This window comes from Schistocerca americana, chromosome 4 (assembly GCF_021461395.2).
Source record: "Schistocerca americana isolate TAMUIC-IGC-003095 chromosome 4, iqSchAmer2.1, whole genome shotgun sequence".
NCBI classification, from domain to species: domain Eukaryota; kingdom Metazoa; phylum Arthropoda; class Insecta; order Orthoptera; family Acrididae; genus Schistocerca; species Schistocerca americana.
This window is the reverse complement of record NC_060122.1, coordinates 239,899,967-239,914,857: the sequence shown is the minus strand read 5'-3', so window position 1 is coordinate 239,914,857 and position 14,891 is coordinate 239,899,967. Positions and strand designations below refer to the sequence as shown.

At 44.1% G+C, this 14,891-nt stretch overlaps 1 protein-coding gene across 2 annotated transcripts in view; it reads right to left on the bottom strand.

The window, feature by feature from the left end:
* LOC124613199 (serine protease snake-like) overlaps nt 1-14,891 on the bottom strand; it is a 275,095-nt gene that overhangs the window by 101,519 nt on the left and 158,685 nt on the right. The window contains exon 1 of one of the 2 annotated variants that reach the window (XM_047141861.1): nt 3,208-3,346. The exons of the other annotated variant lie outside the window; for it this stretch is intronic. The gene's annotated coding sequence lies outside the window, so the exon portion shown is untranslated. Of the gene's footprint in view, nt 1-3,207; nt 3,347-14,891 lie in introns of those variants that run through there. 2 annotated transcript variants of the gene reach the window in all.

Genomic DNA, 14,891 nt, shown 5'->3' with positions numbered 1-14,891 from the left:
TTTCTGTGTCATATGTGTAGTTAAGTCTTTCTCAGGGTCTTTTTCCGTAACTGTGCCGCAAGTGTTTTCAAAATTTCAGACGGTTTTACGCCCTCTGTTGTGGGGAGCTTGGTTATAATGTGTTGCTTGGTCTGACATTGTGATTCCGACTAAAGAAATGGTACCAGTCCGAATGAACATTATGTAGGTGGTGGTGTACAACCATTATCTAGCTGCGAAGAACAATCACTGGAAACAAAAGGAACAATGAGCAAAAATTGTGCTGATCTCCATTTATAAAAATGTGCATTAAACAAAAACCATGGTTTATATCCGATTCACCCTCATAGCATTTGAAAGGCATTCTTCCGAAAATTTGACAGATATATGTATCATGCAACTGATGTTCAGAACTATAATAGCAAGAAATTCCCACAGCATAATTTACAGCATATACTGAGGTGACAAAGGGAGAGCGATACACACATACCAAGATGACGGTAGTGGCGCGTGCACAAGGTGTAAAAAGGTGGTGCACTGGTGGAGCTGTCATTTGTACTCAAGTGATTCATGTCAAACGGTATCCGATGTGATTCTGGATGGACAACGGGAATTAACAGACTTTGACACAGAATGGTAGTTGGAGCTAGAAGCATGGAACATTCAATTTCGGAAATGGTTAGGGAATTCCATATTCCAAGATCCACGGTGTCAAGAGTCTGCCGAATTTGCCAAATTTCATGCATTACCTCCCATGGCGGACAATGCAGTTGTCGATGGCCTTCACTTGATGAGCAAGAGCAGTGGCATTTGCGTAGAGTTGTCAGTGCTAACAGAGAAACAACACTGTGTGAAGTAACCATAGAAATCAATGTGGGACGAACGACAAATGTATCCGTTATGGCGAGATTTGGCGTTAATGCACTATTGCAGCTGACTACCAAAGCGAGTGCCCGACATCACCAGCAGCACTTCTCCTGGGCTCACGGACATATCAGCTGGATCCTAGAGGATTGGAAAACCGTGATCTATTTAGATGAGTCCTGATTTCTACTACCCAAACAATGATGGAATTTTTATGGATGACAATGCGCCATGTCACTGGGCCATGTTGTTCATGATTGGTTTGAAGAACATTCTGGACAATTTGAGAAAATGATTTGGCCACGCAAATCGCCCAACATGAATCCCACCGAACATTTGTGGGACATAATTGAGAGGGCAGTTCGTGCACAAAATCATGCAATGGCAACATTTTACGGCTATAGAGGCAGGATTACTCAATATTTCTGCAGGGGTCTTTCAACGAGCTGTTGAGTCCATGCTACGTCGAAATGCTGCACTACACCGGCAAAAGGAGGTCCCACTTGACATTAGCAGATATCCCATGATTTTTGTCACTGAAGCGTGCGCTCTGTATTTCATTTTGCATTACAACTGTGAACACTGGTCTGCTTACTGTAGCTATGCGAATGTGGAAGTGAGAGGAAGCAGTTTCTTTCAGCTGTTTGCACCCATATTTGGGAAGTCAGCCTTACTGTTTGTTTCTTTTTTTCTTGGTGTATGGCTACATCTGCTTTAAAGTTACGCTAGGGGCACAACTAGGCTGGAGCTACTGGAGTACAATTTGTTATTTGATCTTCCCAGAGCGGTATCGGATAATTTATCACTGCAAAAACAGTCTAGCGTCTCTGACATCATAAAACACTACGAAATGTATTGCAAATATTAACTCGTGAATCAAACATGACAGCTCATGTTTATATAGCAATACGGGATCTTGTGCAATTACCTTACTGTAAAAGACATTGTTATTTGTTGGCAAGATCAGCTTGTGAATCGCTAATTGAGTAGAATACAGAGAAAGGAACTCATGCACGCACACCCAGAAACTTTCTGTATTTTTTTGGTACTACTAGTGGGCTGACGAATCGAGGCGGGTTTGTTGTCGACACACTAAACGAGTCTGGTTTGTTGCCGACACTGAGTCTCTGTGAATGTGCTCCTTCACCTTGCTTCCATGTCAGCGGTCAGGCTGAAACCCACACATGTGGCTAGACTCTTGCTCGAGCAATTGTAAAGTATCCTATGATATTGAAGATATTAAACGTAACCAGTAACTCCTAGAATTCCTTGCCATTTTTAGACAATTTAATATTCATGCATACGTATTTCCGAAATATAGCTGTGAAATTCGGAGTGTGATGTATGTAACAAAGATAAATGCCCCTACTGAATCGTTGTTTGGGGGAGAGGAGGGATTGATACTTCTCTCACCCCTTAGATCCGCGTCTGTAGGGGACGCTAAGTGGTGATGACGAGTGGTGGTAGTGGTGGTAAGTTCCTGTGGGACCAAACTGCTGAGGTCATCGGTCCCTAGGCTTACTCACTACTTAAACTAATTTACGCTGCACACACACACACACACACACACACACACACACACACACACACACACACACACACGCGCGCGCGCGCGCCCGAAGGAGGACTTGACCCTCCAATGTGGTAAGCCACGCAAACTGTGGCAAAATGCCTTAGACCACACGGATATCCCGATTATGATTATTTTGGTTTTTAGGGCGCTCAACGGTGTGGTTATCAGCGCTCGTACAAATTCCCAATCTTTCCAGTTTCCCGCCTCGCAATCTCCTGAATGATGATGAAATGATAAGGACAACACAAACACCCAATCCCCAATCCATGCGGGAATCGAACCTGGGACCCCGTGATCCAGTGGCAGCACCGCTAATCACTAGACAATGAGCTGTGATATGTGTAATAAGAGCTGGTACGTTTTAGGACTTTGAGGTGACGTGTACAAAAATAAATCAATACAATAGCAACATTTAGTTTATTTTGCAAGTCACCATTTAAATTTAGTCCTTAAAGACACCATAGAGGCCAATTAAGGCACATCCCAGTTTTCAGAAACAGTTGAAAATATACACTTTTTTTGGCGTCTACATGCTACGGTGACCATGGACGTAAGGACTTTGGAAAGAAAGTTACATGTGTCATGTCACGCTAAGACCACTGTGCAACAAGAGTGGCGCATTTTCATAAGAGAGTACATGTTCTGGGTTTCCTGCAGAGACATACCAGATGCAGACGTATAAAGAAAGTGGACAAACAGCTCCAAAAAGGAGAACAAAGTTAGAGAAAAAAGGATACACGGAGAGACACATTCAAATTTAATAAATGAATTAATAAATAGACATAACATACATTCCTTAACTTTCATTGGAATTTCTCTGAAGATCCAGTTTTCTGTAGAACTGTAGGTTTGTTTAGCAGGAAAAGTAGTGAAACATACAGAGCCATCGTTTTAAATATTCATGGCACGATTTATATAGCAACTAGCTTTCTCCATAAAAATTTTAACTTCTTCATTAAAGCCACACATTAAGTCAACGGAACAACTATCCATAAACAGCAAACCACACTCATACATCAGTAATGCATACATGACATGAATCCTACAATGCCAAACCAAGACAATGTGAATCCTGAACTGAAAATATGGAATGGAAACTTTAAATAATCGATACCTGCACTCGCTTATGGATCGATCTATCATCAGTAGTGAAATATCTATAATCCTACTGCAATCTGTATATAAGATAGTGAAGAAAAGAGTAAGAGAATGGGAATAATTGCAAATATAACTTTCTTATGGTCAACTTTGCGAATAAGGAGGACAATATAAAAATCCGTCCGGACCCGGGACAAGCAGGTAAAGAGGAGGACATGTCGGGATTTATCTGAACGTCTGGTCACCCTAGTTCTGCTGCTTTACGGACATCTGCAACTCACAGTTGGAGTGAAATGGTGCGGCAACTGGGAAAGTGATTCAAAGCTTAAGTATGTGGGACAGTACGACTCCTATGGCCAAAACGTCTGAATAGCACACAGATTTGCCGTGAAATTCTGACGACATATGGATCAAATGCAATGTCGCGGCCAGCGGTAGTGACTTGGCACCAAGGTCGCAGAGACGAGGGTGACACTGATCAGGTGGTCCAGATTTCCCACCATCCGATTTCTAACCTTCTGGAAAGCTCAAAGGACATCTGGATAGAAAGAGATTTTCGAAGGTGAGGATGTTCACACCCACACAGCGCTTCTCTAATGACTCCGTGAACAAGTAGCAGATCTCTGTGGCCGAGGAGTTGAATGACTGCTAAACCGTTCCAGCCGTTGTTTACATTAACTTGTTGGATACATTGAAAAATAGTGTCATGTTTGTGCGTCTCTTTGAAGTGTAGTGCAGCATAGAACAAACATTATTTGGCCTGCCAAAATAACGTTTAATTTACTTTTTGATGACCCCTTGTAGTCAGCTGTAGCCTTCAGCAACAAACTGAGTGTAGATACAGTATTTATGCTGTGAATGCCATCTGGGCGTTGACACACAACGTATGGAAGTGTGTATGATTGTGTATATATGTTAATATAATTTGCAATTTACACTGAAGCGCCAACGAAACTGGTGTAGGCATGCGAATTCAAATACAGAGATATGTAAACAGACAGAATACGGCGCTGCGGTTTGCAACGTCTATATAATACAAAAAGCGTCTGGCACATTTGTTATATTGGTTATTGCTGCTACAATTGCAGGTTATCAAGATTTAAGTGAGTTTGAACATAGTCAGCACAATAGCGATTGGACACAGCATCCCCGAGGTAGTGATGAAGTGGGTATTTTCCCTTACGACCATTTCACTGGTGTACCATGAATATCAGGAATCCGATAAAGTATCAAATCTCTGACATCGCTGCGGCCGGGAAAATGTCCAACAAGAATGGGACCAGTCGGAATCGTTCAACGTGACAGAAGTGCAACCCTTCCGCAAATTGCTGCTGGGCCATCAACAAGTGTCAGCGTGCGAGCCATTCAACGAAACTTCATTGATGTGGGTTTTTGGGGGCGAAGGCCCACTCGTGTCCCTTTGATGACTGCACGAGACAAAGCTTTACACCGAAATTGGATTGTTGATGACTTGAAACATGTTGCCTGGTAGTCGGACGAGTCTCGTTTCAAATTGTATCAAACGGATGGAGTGTACCGGTATGGAGACAACCTCATGAATCCTTGGTCCCTGCATATTAACAGGGGACTGTTCAAGCTGGTGGAGGCTCTGTAATGGTGTGGGGCATGTGCAATTGGAGTGATGTGGGACCCCTGATCCTTTAGATACGACTCTGACAGGTGACACGCACCTAAGCATCCTATCTGATCACCTGCATCCACTCATGTCCATTGTGAATTCAGACACACTTGGGCAATTCCAGTAGGGCAATGCGACACACCACATGTCCAGAATTGCTACAGAGTGGCTCCAGGAACACTCTACTGAGTTTAAACACCTCCGCTGGCCACCAAACTCCCCAGACACGAACTTTATTGAGCTTGTCTGGGATGCCTTGCAGCATGCTGTTCAGAATAGATTTGCACCCCCTCGTACTCTTACTGATTTATGGACAGCCCTGCAGATCCATGGTGTCAATTCCCTCCAGCACTATTTCAGACATTAGTCGAGGCCATGCCAAGTCATGTTGAAGCACTTCTGTGTGCTCGCGGGGGCCCTACACAATATTAGGCAGGTGTACTAGTGTCTTTGGCTCTGCAGTTTAGTTTTGTAGTATTTTACTAAATGGTTCAAATGGCTCTAAGCACTGTGGGACTTAACATCTGAGGTCATCAGTCCCCTAGACTTAGAACTACGTACTAAGGACAACACACACATCCATGCTTGAGGCAGGATTCGAACCTGCGACGATAGAAGCCGCTTGGTTCTGGACTGAAGCGTCTAGAACCGCTCGACCACAGTGGCTGGCAGATATTTTACTATCACCAGTTTTTAACAGATGGTTACTTGATATAAATTTGTAGTGTTCTGCAGCCCGTGTCAACCCTCTCGTTCTCAACCTGCACAACTATGACCACAACCATAGGTGGAAGCATAATCACCCCAAGACACTCCTCCTTAGGTGTAATTAACCACCTATGGTGAGCTCGATTTAAACACACACAAACAAAGCAGTATCGGTGAGTCCCTGCAATACAGCAAATCTAATGGCACTGCTAGCTGAGTAAACAGCCGACAATGCGGCACAGCAAGGAAACTGAACACAGATGCAATGCTAGCACACCCCACTCAAATTTCACACAGAAAGGCTGATCTTAAAATCAGATCGACCACTCAGATGACAACTTGGCTTGTTACAGAATGCACAAGCTGAAGTTGGCCAATGGGATATCGCCGGTGCCCATCAGCATGCCTCTCATCGATCAGATTGACAATCTTACAACAAGCCTTGGCTATGACACTGCACCTCACCCACTACTAACTAACCTGTTCTTGCAAGCTTCAAGGCACATAGCGAGAAATCTGCTACTGGCCGTACTCCTTGCCCAGACTGACCCAGGGTTTTTTTCGCATGGCCCTTTCCATGGCACATTTACCCCTCTGTCCTTAAAATTGCTCCACTTCAAACGACTTCCGGCCACTTCCAATTACCTATAGCGCCCATATTAGTCCGTAACCCCAGACCAATGGACATCATAGATCCGCATCTTGTGAACGTCTCGCAAGTACAGAGGTGACAGCAGAATGTTTGTGACGGTCACCATGATAGTGAGAGTGTGGTGGGGTTCCACTCTACAGTTTAAAATAAGACCGCTGCCAATCTTACTAAAAGTATTCTGGGTATCTTTCCATGGCATCATATAAAATACTCAAAATACTAAAATATACTGACATTTCGGCCAATTTGCAATGGCGTTCTTCAGAGCAAATACTGATTACTAGGATGTGGTTGCATCGATGTATCAAATGGTTCAAATGGCTCTGAGCACTATGGGACTTAACATTTGAGGTCATCAGTCCCCTAGAACTTAGAGCTACTTAAACCCAACTAACCTGAGGACATCACACACAGCCATGCCCGAGGCAGGATTCGAACCTGCGACCGTAACAGTCGCGCGGTTCCAGACTGAAGTGCCTAGAACCGCACGGCCACCGCGGCCGGCTCGATGTATCACTTTTCTGACAGTGTCCAACGACCACCGACGTCACATATCCACGGTGGCTGACTATTTGTGGCTTACTGCCTTCAGTGGACACTTCCGGGACCGGCCAAACAGTGTTTGCACGACTGGCATTGTTCCTCTGCGCTGCCCCAAAAGCTTATCGCTGATTGGCAACGGGCTGCCAGTTGCCAGCAAATCGTCAACCTACAAATAGTTACCTACAAATCCCTACCTCTCTCCTTATAACCATCAATGTTATTTTTGGGTCAATAAAATCCAACAAATGTAACGTCAATGGTCTTGTGGCACCGGCAGAAAAGCGATACACTGATGCAACCACATACTAACTAATTGGTGTTTGCCCTGAGGAAAGCCGTTGCAACTCAGCCGAAACTTCGGTATGTTTTAAGCATTTTATAAGATGGCATCTCAATATACCCAGAATGCTTTTAGTGAGATGAGGAGTTTGTAAGAAGTCGAAACTGATTATCATTCCACGTGTATGAGCTAGTGCTGAGCTATACAGGGTGTCCCTGGGGGAATGGTGAATATAGAGGGATATGACACCAACGATAACTTCAAGCGAAAAACTTCATATGGGCATATGCCCTCGTCCGAATGGTTTCTGAGGTACAACACATTTCATTTACGTTAGTGAAGCGTACGTACGTCTCTTACCCTAGTCGCTGGATTGGTCATTCTACACTCATGCTCATAAATTAAGGATAATTGCAGAATATGGTGCCACACAACGTGGCACTACACAAAATTGGCGCTAATAGCATAGGCACATAGGGAACACGCACGACACAGATCTGTAAGTCCACGGTAAGTTGAGAAAACCGACCCGAAACACATGTGCTACAAAACGCCGCTGTTTCCTGCTCATGTACCCCGACATCAATATGGGATATGATTACCACGCACACGCACACAGGCCGCACAACGGGTTGGCATACCCTGGATCAGGTGGTCGAGCAGCTGCTGGGGTATAGCCACCCATTCTTGCACTAGTGCCTGTCGGAGCTCCTTAAGTGTCCTAGGGGTTTGAACACGAGCAGCAATACATTGACCGAGAGCATCCCAGACGTACTCGATGGGGTTTAGGTCTGGAGAACAGGCAGGCCACTCCATTCGCCTGATATCTGCTGTTTCAAGGTACTCCTCCAGCTCGGTGGGGCTGTTCGTTATCATCCATCAGGAGGAAGGTGCAACCCACTGGACCCCTGAAAAGGCAGACATACTGGTGCAAAATGACGTCCCGGTACACCTGACCAATCATAATCCCACCCCACACCATCAAACCATGACCTCCATACAGGTCCCTTTCAAGGACATTAAGGGGTTGGTATCTGGTTCTTGGTTCACGCCAGATGAAAACCCGGCGAGAATCACAGTTCAGACTATACCTGGACTCGTCCGTGAACATAACCTGGGACCACTGTTCCAATGACCATGTATTGTGTTCTTGACACCTGGCTTTACAGGCTCTCCTGTGACCAGGGGTCTGTGGAATACACCTTGCAGGTCTCCGGGCGAATAAGCCATGTCTGTTCAGTCGTCTGTAGACTGTGTGTCTGGAGACAACAGTTCCAGTGGCTGCGGTAAGGTCCCGAGCAAGGCTACCTGCAGTACTCTGTGGCCGTCTGCGGGCACTGATGGTGAGATATCGGTCTTCTTGTGGTGTTGTACACTGTGGACGTCCCGTACTGTAGTGAATGGACAAGTTTCCTGTCTGCTGGAATCGTTGCCACAATCTTGAGATCACACTTTGTGGCACACGGAGGGCCCGTGCTACGACCTGCTGTATTTGACCAGCCTCCAGTCGCCCTAGTATTCTACCCCACATAACGTCATCAATATGTGTTCTTTGAGCCATTTTCAACACACACGGTCACCATTAGCAAGTCTGAAAACGTCTGCACACTTACTCGCTGCACCGTACTCTGACATGCACCAACACACTTCTGCGTATGTGGACTGCTGCCAGCGCCACCGTGCGACGACTGCTGGTAAAATGCACCGCATGGTCATACCCCGAGGTGATTTAAACCCGCAAACCGCGTTGTTTCGCCATGTAACAGCATTATTCTTTATTTATGAGCATGAGTGTAGTACAATTAACAGGCCTCCACGATCGCCATATCTTACGCCGGCAGGTTTTTGTTTATGGGGTTGAATGAAATCTGAGGTGTACAAACGAAAGGAGAATACGCGAGATGAACTGCTCTGTCGCACCATGGACGCTGCTGCCCTCATTCGGGAGTGTACAGTGATACTCAGGCAAGCAACACAACATGGCCTCCCAGGAGTGCACAAGTGCATTAAAGTTGACGATGGGCTATTGTGAACTGTACGATGGCTGTAAAGCGTAGAGATGAATGTGTTAAAATACGTATTTTTCGATTGATACTTTATGATAGGCAAGTTGTAACGTTTACTGTTGTACACATGTATGTGTCTAATCATGACAGTGTATTGAATAATACGGAAAATAAATATCAATGTACATTATGTGTGTTCTATCTCTGAAACCATTCGGAATAGTGCCTATGTCCTTCGTAAGTTTTTCGCTGCAATATCCCTGAATGCTGACCATTCTTCCTGAGACTCGCTGTATAATTAAAAACGTACAAGATGGCCACTATTTCCTAGGCACTGAGGTGCTGCTGCTGTTTTCGTGCGGTCTTGCGCGTTATTGCCAAATCTGATGACCAGAGGCAGCTTCAAATGAAACCGGTACCTAGGGAAAACAAGCAATAACGTTCAAAACAGAGATGAGGACAGTGAAATTGTGGCAGATTACAACCTTGGTTTGCCGGGAGCCCTTATTATCTGGTGTAAATGGAGAACCGGCAAGCGGATATCTGCTATTATTTTCAACCACATCACGCTGGTAATGACGTCAACACTACGTAAGCGGCCCTCCAGGCTGAATACTTGACCATTCGTGAATAACTTTGCGATCGTCACGCAGGAATCAAGGGACAGAGTTATAGAAACAGGATGCGATTTCTGGCCATCTGTTTGATGTAGCACAAAATAAATCTAAAAATAAAGAAATATTGAAAATTGTTAAAAGAGAAACCATTTACTTCGGCAATACTCTCCTAAGATTCGTGATAGCACACAATGACGCGATCTCTACAGGAAGAAAATTTCGATTCTACTACCGATCGATTTTCTATTTCTCGTTTTTGTTTCTTTGTTAGAACAACCTTCAGACAACATCGCTGGCGATCGGATACTGACTCAGGTCGTGTGCTGGAGATGGAATCAGCAGCTACATACTCAAAGATATACTTCCGCTGCCCAAAAGTGATTGAAAAACATTCGCCAAAACAGATAAATACTGTCATACTAGTAGAAAACAGAAAATAAATAAATTTTGCAACTCCACCATCTCCTTCAGATCTTTTCCTTCGCCAATACCTGGAAATATGTTGTTCTGTAATGTAACCGATAAGGAGTGAATTATAACAGAAAGAAACTGTTCCTGACTAAAATATGTTACGGTGACAAACATATTTAATCAGTAAACAAAATTAAGTAGACACGATCTAGAAAATAAATCACAGAAAATGTAATAACGATTGTCATAAAGTTCCCTATGTTCGTGATTTGTTAGACTATTTTAGTACATGGAATGATGTTTATCTATTTCCCCTTTCCAGTTTCAAAACGCAGCTTATTGGTCACGCAGCTGAATGTGTGTTCCATACGTATATCCTTGTAACTTGGCTGACGATTCCTTACCAACTTGAAGTGACGTAACCATTAGTTTGTTGGCTGCTGTTAATTTTTTGTTTTAACGCTGTGTTGAAACTTACTGACAACAGCGAACTACTGTATACTTTTTACTCGCTAGCACCACACAGCCTGCTGTTCACAACTAACCCTTATAACTGAACACATTGTTCAGGTTTAAGTTCTGCAGAAAAGAGCAATTCTGATAAGTCGGCAGCAAGCACAGATTATAAACACCTCAGCATGTGAGCTTCGCCACCCCCTCCCTTTACCCCCATTTTGGAGATCGCATCTTTAGTTCTCGTATTCCTGTTTGGAACCTCGTTACTAGCGGCAGGTGCTGGAACCAACCACACAGGCTAACGGTCGGGGAATGAAGAAATCATGTGCGATTGGTGCTGTTTGTATTAACGGTTATGGGACATCAAAGACGTAAAATGAGGAGCCCATTTACTTTTTGTGTGTACTGCAAATTTCGTTTAATAAATAGAATGGAGGCTTTTCCAAAGAATTGCTACAGGTGATATGTTCTCAGGGTATAAAAATCATATACAGTGTTTTTTTTTCTAAATAAACAAAAGGCATCACTATTAAATGCTACCTCCAAGTATTCAAAAGCTTTCTACCGACTCACACACAGTAATTCCATTCTTTACTACCTACTACTTCACACCAATCAACCCATACCTGACGATCTGGGCTAGGTAATCACTTCGCATCCTTTATCTCAGACACCTTCACAATTTCTTATGGCGCTCTTTTTGACATCTCACTGTTCCCTACAGCCCAGGCATATGCAGATCCGCTGGCCCACCACTTGTTCTCAGCTTCCACTACTCGGACAACACACCACAGACAAAACTGAACTCACTCAACATGACATAAAACTAGTATCACAAGTGATTATTTCTACTGGAGTTGGCTGTTGCCCACAGTGAGTCATTGTGCCATCCTGCTTGAGCCGAGTAGACAGAACCATGCAAATGGCCGGCAACATAGACAACCTCCGGCGAAACAGGGCGCTACCAGTGGTCGATGTAACGTTGTAAGATTTGCCGTCTTGCATATGAATATCGCATTAGTTCTAATCGCTTTAGGGATTAATCCTGCTTTCCCACTAATGTGGTGCATGCTCTGTCCTAGTATGAAAAATCACGTTATGCATTGTCACATTAAAATCTGTTTGTTATTACACAAGTTACTTTATGAAGCGTACTGTGTCCTTTTAAAATGTATCTCCTTCATATACAGTCTCATAATGTTCATACATCTTTCACTTGGCAATATTGGCAATGCTATGCAGAGTAATAATTATAAAGAAATTTGCTTTCATGTTTTGAAGTCACATACATAGGATACGTGCGTGTAACGCTACGAATGCGAGGAGAATCAATGTAGAGTTCATGTCACCTAATACTTGCATACTCCTGTCCTTTTAATTAGTACCAAAACGCATATTATGTACATTACATGCTAATCCACAGGCATGGATCACGTATCACTTTGCGTCTATTTTACGATGTGTTCTGTCAAGTGGAAGAGATACCATCTTTAAATTACGTGTTTATAATATGATTTTTACGTTTTGCATCGGAGTTTCTGAAGATTCGGTCATAAGGCAAAATTTTGCGTTTTGTGTCACACAGAAAAGAAAAGAAATTATGACCACATACGAATGTAAACTTTTGGCATTACAGTTCTAGTTAGAGCATTTCCAGTCCTCTTCATCAGCAGTTCTTATAGAGTTGGCTGTTGCCCACAGTGAGGCACTGTGCCACCCTGCTTGAGCAGTGTCTTCTTGTAAACACCACGTAAGTGCGTTCTGCTCTTCTACCTGCTGGGCAAGTCGCGGCGGATTAGTAAAACATTTCGACCTTCTTTGGGAGCAAATTTCACTGGGTGCAGTTTACAGGACACCGACAAAGACTCCAAAGGCTGACACAGTATTCCAAAATAGATCACACTACCGTCTTATATGCTGTTTTTTTTTTTTTTTTATAAATGTACTGCTCTTTCCCAGAGACCTCCTAATAAAGTTAACATCTGTTCTCCTTCCACAGTACTGATTTCATGTTTTCGGCCCGTTTCATATCACTTCTCGAATATTTGAACGTTATGACGAACTCCATTATACACTACTAGCCATTAAAATTACTTCACCAAGAAGTAATGCAGATGATAAACGGGTATTCATTGGACAAATATATTATACTACAACTGACATGTGATTACATTTTCACGCAATTTGGGTGCATAGATCCTGAGAAATCAGTACCCATAACAACCACCTCTGGCCATAATAACGGCCTTGATACGCCTGGGCATTGAGTCAAACAGAGCTTGGATGGCGTGTAAAGGTACAGCTGCCCATGCAGCTTCAACACGATACCACAGTTCATCAAGGGTAATGACTGGCGTATTGTGACGAGCCAGTTGCTCGGCCACCATTGACCAGACGTTTTCAATTGGTGAGAGATCTGGAGAATGTGCTAGCCAGGGCAGCAGTCGAACATTTTCTGTATCCAGAAAGGCCCGTACAGGACCTGCAACATGCGGTCGTGCATTATCCTGCAGAAATGTAGGGTTTCGCAGGGATCGAATAAAGGCACCCCATACCATCACGCTGGATGATAGCCAGTATGGCGATGACGAATTCACGCTTTCAATGTGCGTTCACCGCGATGTCGCCCAACACGGATGCGACCATCATGATGCTGTAAACAGAACCTGGATTCATCTGAAAAAATGACGTTTTGCCATTCGTGCGCCCAAGTTAATCGTTGAGTACACCATCGCAAGCGCTCCTGTCTGTGATGCAGCGTCAAGGGTAACCGCAGTCGTGGTCTCCGAGCTGATAGTCCATGCTGCTGCAAACGTCGTCGAACTGTTCGTGCAGATGGCTGTTGTCTTGCACGTCCCCATCTGTTGACTCAGGGATCGAGACGTGGCTGTACGATCCGTTAAAGCCATGTGGATAAGATGCCTGTCATCTCGACTGCTAGTGATACGAGGCCGTTGGGATCCAGCACGGCGTTCCGTATTACCCTCCTGAACCCACCGATTCCATATTCCGCTAACAGTCATTGGATCCCGACCAGCGCGCCGGCCGCGGTGGTCTCGTGCTTCTAGGCGCGCAGTCCGGAACCGCGCGACTGCTGCGGTCGCAGGTTCGAATCTTGCCTCGGGCATGGAAGTGTGTGATGTCCTTAGGTTAGTTGGGTTTAAGTAGTTCTAAGTTCTAGGGGACTGATGACCACAGCTGTTAAGTCCCATAGTGCTCAGAGCCATTTGAACCATTTTTTTTCGACCAGCGCGAGCAGCAATGTCGCGATACGATAAACCGCCATCGCGATAGGCTACAATCTGACCTTTATCAAAGTCGGAAACGTGATGGTACGCATTTCTCCTCCTTACACGAGACATCACAACAACGTTTCACCAGGCAACGCCGGTCAACTACTGTTTGTGTATGAGAAATCGATTGGAAACTTTCCTCATGTGAGCACGTTGTAGGTGTCGCCACCAGCGCCAACCCTGTGTGAATGGTCTGAAAAGCTAATCATTTGCATATCACAGCATCTTCTTCCTGTCAGTTAAATAACACGACTGTAGCACGTCACCTTCGTGGTGTAGCAATTTTAATGGCCAGTAGTGTATTATCGCGTTGTTTGTCTTCATTATTGGCATTGTCTTGCATTTAATCATATTTAAAAGAGACTTTCACGTGTTTTATCAAGTGGGAATACCGCCTCCGTATTGGTGTTACTGGTATTTGACGAAAATAATATGCTATTCTTTTTGGAAATATCATCATTCTGTAACAAAAGCAAAATCATCAATCGAAAACATTTATTGTCGCGGGAGAGCGACTGATAGAATTTAGGAGCCCCTTATATGACAAACTACTTCTTCTTCTTCGTCTTCAATATATTAGGCAAACTGCCTGTTATAGAACTTCGTATCTTGTACAGCCTTCCTACATTCCCCCTTCCAACGCACTGAGAGCCCCTTAACAATTTACCGGGAATCTTTCTCCACCCATACATCTACAGTTCCTTCCATTTTCTCCTACTTTCCTTTACTTTCCGTTTCGGTTATATATTCCTAAATCTTTCCTTAGATCCTC